This window comes from Emys orbicularis, chromosome 21, assembly GCF_028017835.1.
Source record: "Emys orbicularis isolate rEmyOrb1 chromosome 21, rEmyOrb1.hap1, whole genome shotgun sequence".
Lineage (NCBI taxonomy): Eukaryota > Metazoa > Chordata > Testudines > Emydidae > Emys > Emys orbicularis.
Window position 1 is genome coordinate 1,342,856 of NC_088703.1, and position 7,525 is coordinate 1,350,380.

Here is a 7,525-nt window from a genome sequence, read left to right on the forward strand (position 1 = left end):
TAGATTTATTGTGTGTATGACGGTAGCAGCTAGGGCCCCCACCCCAAAATTGGCCCTCTGGAGGCTGAGACCTACCCCTCGTCTCTGGCAGCTGGTTGCTCGGGTTGGTTGTGGGACCTGCAGAGCTGATAAGCAGCTCTCTGAAGCCAGGGCCCTGCCTGGAGCCCTTTTGACCCGGCCCTGGAATCGTGCCGGCACCGCATCCTGTTCCCAATAACAGGTGCCGCTCTCTGCACGCGCGCCCGGCTTCTTCCTGGTTTTGCTCCTGATGTGGGGAGGAGGCGTGAGGCCCTCATCGACACGCTCTGCGGCGGTGTCCCAAACACACGGGGGAGGGGGGCTCGGGACAGACCCCCACCCTGCTCCTCGGCAGAGAGGAACCATTTTCTATTAATGCGCAACAGGGTGGAGGGTGTCCCCGGGCTGGGAAGCAGCCACCCTGCGGCTCAGGGCTGGGCAGCATTGACAAATGGGCTCGTACAGCGGAATCAGCCAGGTGGGGCAGGCCCCACACCCGGGGGGAGGGGTGGGGAGTATTGGGGCTCGGGCCCCAGAGCCATGGGAGGGGGCGTATCAGGGTTCAGGCTGAGACACGGGGCCCAGACCCCACCAGGTGCCCGGAATGTGCCCAGCTCAGCCAGGGTCCCTGGAGTGCTCAGCCAGGGTCCCTGGAGTGCCCGGGCAGGGGGAGCTGGATTCCCAAGGTCTGGGCAGGGATGCCCCCTTAGCCCATTTCCCTCCCCGCCCTTCTTTTGCCCCACCTCCTCCAGCATGCAGGGCGTGTCCCCCCGACTAGTCTCCTCCCCCTGGGGGCGGGGCTATGGAAAGGAGCCGGGGTATAAACCCCCGCTCGGGGCAGGGCGCAGCGGCTTGGAGCGCTGCGCGCAGGGCGCACGGGGGCGCAGCCGGTTCTGGAGACCCCCCGCGGCTCCCGCCTCCGCCCCCTTCCCGCAAGGGGCCCGGGCCGGACCATGCCCCCCCAGGAGCTGCTGCCCGGGTACCCGCCTGCGCCCCCGGTGCCCCCGCACCGGCCCCCGCCCGGGCTGGAGCTCCAGTGCGTCCTGCTGGGGGACGGCGCCGTGGGCAAGACCAGCCTGGCGGTCAGCTACAGCGCCAACGGGTACCCGGCGCGCTACGTGCCCACGGCGCTGGACCGCTTCTCGGGTAGGTCCCGCGGGGGGCCCCTTCTCCAGCCCTCGGCCGCCCGGCGTCTCCAGCCGCGCTCCCCCTGCCAGGCCCCCGGGACCTGCCAAGAGGTTTTCCACTCCCTGGAGCGCTCGGTCCTTCCCCCCACATCCCCTCGGAGGTCTGGGAGTGCTCTGCCTGCCTCACTGCCCTGAATGGGACCCCCCCTTATACCCTCCCTGGAGACCAGTGTCAGGGGTCTGGGAGCCAGGACTCCTGGGTTCTCTCCCTGGCTCTGGGAGGGGAATGGGGTCTAGTGGTTAGAGCAGGGGGGGCTGGGAGCCAGGACTCCTGGGTTCTCTCCCAGCTCTGGGAGGGGAGTGGGGTCTAGTGGTTAGAGCAGGGGAGGCTGGGAGCCAGGACTCCTGGGTTCTCTCCCAGCTCTGGGAGGGGAGTGGGGTCTAGTGGTTAGAGCAGGGGAGGCTGGGAGCCAGGACTCCTGGGTTCTGTCCCAGCACTGGAAGCGGGGGGTAGCGGTTAGAGGAGGGGGGGAGGGTTTTCTGCCAGCTCTGCCACTGACCTGCTTTTGAGAAGCGCAATGTCTCTGGGGCTGGGGGGAGGGGGGAGCATCTGGCTACAGGGGTAACGGTCTCTTCCCCTTGCAGCCGTGGTGCAGGTGGACAGCGCCCCTGTGAGGCTGCATCTCTGTGACACGGCGGGGCAGGTAAGAGTCCAGCTGGGAGCTCCCTTTAACCTGTTCCCAGCAGCTGTTCAAACCCCCCGGCACGTCTGAACACGTCAGCCTGGGAGGTGCCGGGGAAGGTAACAAACCTGCCGAGCTCCGCCCTGCGGCCCCCTGTGCACTGGGGCTCTGTCCCTGCTCTGGGAGGGGAGTGGGGTCTAGTGGTTAGAGCAGGGGGGCTGGGAGCCAGGACTCCTGGGTTCTATTTCCAGATCCACCTCTGACTCCAGGTGTGGCCCCGAGGAAGTTGGTTCTCTCCTTGGGCCCCAGCCCCCGCATCAGGGACACCGGGACAACCCCCCCCCCCCGGGCGTGTCTGGGGGTCCTGCTGAGTGTGGCTGGAGGCACTCACTGCGGGCTCTCCCTCCCCTTCCCCCCAGGACGAGTTTGACACGCTGCGGCGGCTCTGCTACACCAAGGCAGACGTCTTCCTCCTCTGCTTCAGCGTGGTGGCCCCCGCCTCCTTCCAGAACGTGGGGGAGAAGTGGGTGCCGGAGCTGTGCCGGCTCTGCCCCGCTGCCCCCCTGCTGCTGGTGGGCACCCAGTGCGATCTGCGCCAGGACGTCCAGGTGCTCATCCAGCTGGCCCGGCGCCGGGAGAAGCCGGTGGCCGAGCTGGCGGCCCGGGCGCTGGCCCAGAAAGTGGGGGCTGTGGGCTACGTGGAGTGCTCGGCGCTGACCCAGCAGAACCTCAAGGAGGTGTTCGACACCGCCATCCTGGCGGGGCTGCGGCACGCCGAGGCCCGGGGCCGGCGGACGCGCAGCACGGCCAGCAAGGTGCGGACGCTCTCCAAGGCCTGGTGGAAGAAGTACGTCTGTGTGCGGTAGCCAGCGCCCGCCCCTCAGTGTCCCACGGGGCCACCCTCCGCCTGGGGGCTGAAGGGCGCTCCGGAGCGTGGGGGGCTGGGCTGAGAACAGACAACTCGATCCAGGTGTGGATTCAAGAGCCTCTGGGTGTTTGCCTGCGGGATGGAGACAGGCCCCGGGCCGTGCGGGTGGCTGTGCCGGGCTCCAGACTCCCCCACCCTGGCCCATGTGGGTTGTGCTCCTGGGCTGCCGGTCTGCCTGGCCCCCCCAAAGGGGTCCAAATTCAGAGCAGGGGCTGGTTCCCCGCTGTGGGGGGAGCCAGAATCTCATCCCTCCAGCTGCCTCCCTGCAGGACAGTCTGCCTCGGCTGGGGGTGGGGCAGAAGCCCGCCCAGCACAGCCCCTTTTGCAGAGGACTTTGGTTTGTGTGGGGCACGGAGGGAACCGCTGCAGGAGGGTCGCCCCGCTGGACTGGGGAGGGGCAGAACCAGCGCCCCCAAACCAGCCTGGCCCCACAACTGGGTTTAAACCCTCCCCCTCGCTGGGCACTTTGCGGACGGGACTGGCCGGGGCACGGGGGGGGCCGTACCGTGGGGGGCTCAGCCGGACCCTCCCTCCCCATTGCAGTCTCTAGGCGGGGTCAGAGCCAGCTGCAGCCGCGGACCGGAGCTTCCTGTGGGTGCGGCAGGCTGAGGGGGCCGGTCTCTGGGGGGCTGCGCCGGCTCGGGGCCCTCCCCCACCCGCTGCTATGTTTGCACTAGTATAAAAACATCCCTGGCCGAACGGGGGATTTGCCCAGGGTCCCCTCCCACCCCATGGCACGAGAACCCCATGACAAATCCCCCTTTCACCCCCTCCCAAGGCCTTAACCCCTTCTGTGCCAGCCGTGCCCTTGGGCGTCCTGTGCCCTCCCCCTGGGAGCGGGGTGGGGGGCTGCGGGCTCTGCGGGCAGCCGGCAAAGGGCAAATGGGCAATTTTATCCCCTTTGGGGGTGCAGAAACCTGGCTGCCCTGTGTGGAGGGGGGGCTGAGATCTGTCCCCCCCACCCAGCAGCATGGTCCAGTTGGCCCCAGGGTGGGGGGAGTGGTGTTAGCAAAAGCTGGGGGGGAGCAGGGTGTGTGCTGCTGAACTGCCCCTTACCCCCATAACTGCCCCGAGCTCTGCCCCAGGGCTGCTGGTTTCTGATCCCAGTGGGGGTGTGTGTGGGGGGGGGGGGGCGGGTTGTCAGCTGCTGTTGTGATAACCGTGGGCAAAGCCAGGGGTCCGTCCGTCTGTTCTTTCTTTTTTTTTAAATGTCTTGAACCAATAAAGTTTCTTTTCCTGGTGCAAACGCTGTGGGAGCTCCCCCGGGAGCCACTGTGTGGGGGGGAGGGAGCTGAGCAATGGGGGGTCGATCAGTGCTTTGAAGGGGGGCTTACAGCTTACAGCCCCCCCTGAACCTAGTGCCCCCATGGCGCTGGGCACGGCCTCGACCCAGCTCAGTTCAGGGGCTCGGGACTGGGCGCTGCACAGACCCAGGGAGATCTCAGGGCCCCGTCGCGCCGGGCGCCGCCCACATCCCAGCCGAGATCGGGGCGCCGGGCGCCGCCCAGACCCCAGCCAAGATTGGGGCCCCGTCGCGCAGCGCTTGGTGCAGATGCCCAGGGAGCTCCCTGGTGCAGACCTCAGGCCCAGGGAGATGCAGGGACTGGGCCGAGCTGGGCTGGCAGCCTGGCGTAGGGCTGGAAGTGGACTCCTGGCGGAAGGGGCAGAGGGCTGCTTGTGCTCTGGGCGGGGGAACCGCTGCTGCCCTAGGCAGGGCAGGTGCTGGCTCAGGCCCAAGGTTTGCAAAGAGCTGGAGGGGCCGGGGCTCTCGGCACCACCTGCTGCCCCTCCCCTGGGGAAGGCCCCGAGGGTGAGAGCCGGCAGGTCCCCGATAACCAGCCGCCCGTGTTTACCCAGGGTGGGTGAGCAGTTCGAGCAGGAAGGGAGGGCAGTGCCCCGGGCTGGGCGGGGGGGAACAGCTCTTGTGCTCCGGGGGGGAGGGAGCCAGTGACTTCAGGGCCAGGAAGGGAGAGAACCCAGTAGTCCTGGCTCCCCGTCCCCCCTCCCGTCTCACCACGGCCAGATGCCTCCCTCAGTTCACTTCTGTTCCCATGAGCCCGCGGCCAGGGAGACCCGGGCCCAGCACCAGGCTGAGTGGGACCAGCCAGCTGCTGCCAGCCTGCCGGGGTTCCCTGATGGGGAGACACTGAGCTCTGTAACGGGGCTCCAGGGGACCACGACAGTCAGTCCCCACCTACTGCCAGCAGCCCTGAGGGGAGGAGGGCCAGGTCTAGTGGTTAGAGCAGGGGCTGGGAGCCAGGACTCCTGGGTTCTCTCCCTGGCTCTGGGAGGGGAGTGGGGTCTAGTGATTAGAGCAGGGGCTGGGAGCCAGGACTCCTGGGTTCTCTCCCCGGCTCTGGGAGGGGAGTGGGGTCTAGTGGTTAGAGCAGGGGCTGGGAGCCAGGACTCCTGGGTTCTCTCCCTGGCTCTGGGAGGGGAGTGGGGTCTAGTGGTTAGAGCAGGGGCTGGGAGCCAGGACTCCTGGGTTCTCTCCCCGGCTCTGGGAGGGGAGTGGGGTCTAGTGGTTAGAGCAGGGGCTGGGAGCCAGGACTCCTGGGTTCTCTCCCCGGCTCTGGAAGGGGAGTGGGGTCTAGTGGTTAGAGCAGGGGCTGGGAGCCAGGACTCCTGGGTTCTCTCCCTGGCTCTGGGAGGGGAGTGGGGGCTAGTGGTTAGAGCAGGGGGGGTTGGGAGCCAGAACTCCTGGGTTCTGTCCTGGCTTGGGGAGGGGGGGCTGGTGGTTAGAGCAGGGGCTGGGAGCCAGGACTCCTGGGTTCTGGGGCTCGGGGAGGGGAGGGGAGTGGGGTGTACAGGGCAGGGCAGAGGCTGCCCCCCAGGGAGGAGGGAGGGTTGGTCACGTTCCTTTTACTGCCCTTCCCTTGCTGTGGTCCCTGCTCGAAGCTGCTCCTGGGCTGGTGACTGCAGCTGGCTCTGGCCTTATCAGCGGCTGCTGCTGCCCTGCCATAAAACTCAGGAGGGGAGCAGAGCCGATAGCATCGGAGCCTGGGCAAAGGGCGCTGGGGCCTCTTTTGCCCCAAGGACGGGGGGTGGGGGGATCTCTGCAAAGAGCTGCGCTTTGCCTGACATGCCCCACCCCAGAGCTGGCTGCATCCCGCTGCCAGGGCCGCTTCAGACCCTGAAAGTGGAGGAGAGAGACACGGTGCGGGGGCTGGGCTCTCTGGGGGGCTGCTGGGGGACATGCCCCACCCCAGAGCTGGCTGCATCTTGCTGCAGGTTTGGGCCGTGGCTCTTGGCATGTAACGATCAGCCTCACACCAGCGGGGCACCAGCCTGCCCCCCTGGGCTCGGGAGCTGGGATTCCTGGCAGTGGCGGGGGGGTGAGGGGGAGAAATCAGAAACAGGGAATCCCCGGCAGAGAATTACCCTGTGGGGGGATTCCCCAGGGCTTTACAGCCCCAGTGGTGCTCCGCCCCGTCCCTGCCCCTGCTCAGCACCCCCGCCCCCACCCCACGGCTGTTGGGCCTGGGCGGCCTTTCCTGGAACCCGGACGATCTGATTCCCCTGGGCAAACCCCACTTCCCTTGCGGAAAATAGGAATCTGGGACGCGACTCTGGAAAACCCCGCCTGGCGGGAACCCTGCCGGCTGGGGGTGCAGCGGGGTTAGGATCTCAGTGGAGCAGGGCCAGCGGCCACTAGCCAGGGATCTGGCCCCAGACCCTTAACCAACAGCGTCAACTGGGAAAAGCCCGGGGCCTGGGTCCCACCATCCCTGGTTCTAACCACCAGACCCCACTCCCCTCCCAGAGCCAGGGCCAGAACCCAGGAGTCCTGGCCCCCAGCCCCCTGCTCTAACTACCAGGCAACTCAGATGCCCCCTGGCTTTTATTTCCTGGGCTGGAGGGAGGCAATGTGGGGGTTTGGTAGGGGGCTGGGAGCCTCTATTTCTTCAGCCCCATTAACCCCCCCCCCCACGATCTGAGCCCTGCCCCCCCTCCCCCCGCTGCTGTTCCAGGAACTGGCTGGCAGAGGTGGGGCTGCCCCACAGGCACGGGCAGGGCGTGTTCGCTTGGCAGGTACAGGGAGTCCATGGTACAGCCGCCCGCTACCTGCCGCGCCTAGCCGGCCTGCGCCCCCCCCGGGTCAGGGCTTGCTGGGGCCTGTGGATCAGAGCACAGGGCTCCGGGGCGTGTCTCAGCACGGTGCCCACGCACTGCCGGGGGGGCAGAGGGGAAACAGGACGCCTGGGTCCCATTCCCGGCTCTGGGGGGAGTGGGGTCCAGTGGTTAGAGCGGGGGGGGGCGGGGAGCAGAGCACCAGGACTCCTGGGTTCTGGCTCTGGCTCTGGGGGGAGTGGGGTCTAGTGGTTAGAGCAGGGGGGCTGGGAGCCAGGACTCCTGGGTTCTCTCCCAGCCTGGGGCTAAGCTGGTCTCTCTCTGAGGGGGGGCCTGGGGGCTCCCTCCTAGGAACCCACCCTGCCAGCCTCACCCCCCACCCCAGCCCACTAGGCCCCACTCAACATGGCCAGTCACATTGGGGCTGGGATTGTAGGGGGCTGCCGGTGAGGGGCACCGGCAGAGCTGGGGGGCTGTGGGGGGAGCCCAGGGCTGCTTAGATCCAGCTCCTGTCACCCTGGGGGAAGCCGCTCACACAGCAGCCTCCCCCCCGCCCCCCATGCTCCTGGGGCTCTTAGCTCCCCGAACCCCCCTTCCCTCAGCAGCAAATCCAGGGGCGGGGGGAGGGGGAGACGCTCCCTGGGCGGAATCGCTGGGCACAGGCCCTGGGTGCGGGGGGTCAATCCGGGGCAGGGGGC

At 67.8% G+C, this 7,525-nt stretch overlaps 1 pseudogene; it reads left to right on the plus strand.

Moving 5' to 3' along the window:
- Positions 1 to 820: 820 nt before the first annotated feature.
- On the plus strand, positions 821 to 2,694 carry LOC135892965 (rho-related GTP-binding protein RhoU-like; annotated as a pseudogene).
- Positions 2,695 to 7,525: the final 4,831 nt, after the last annotated feature.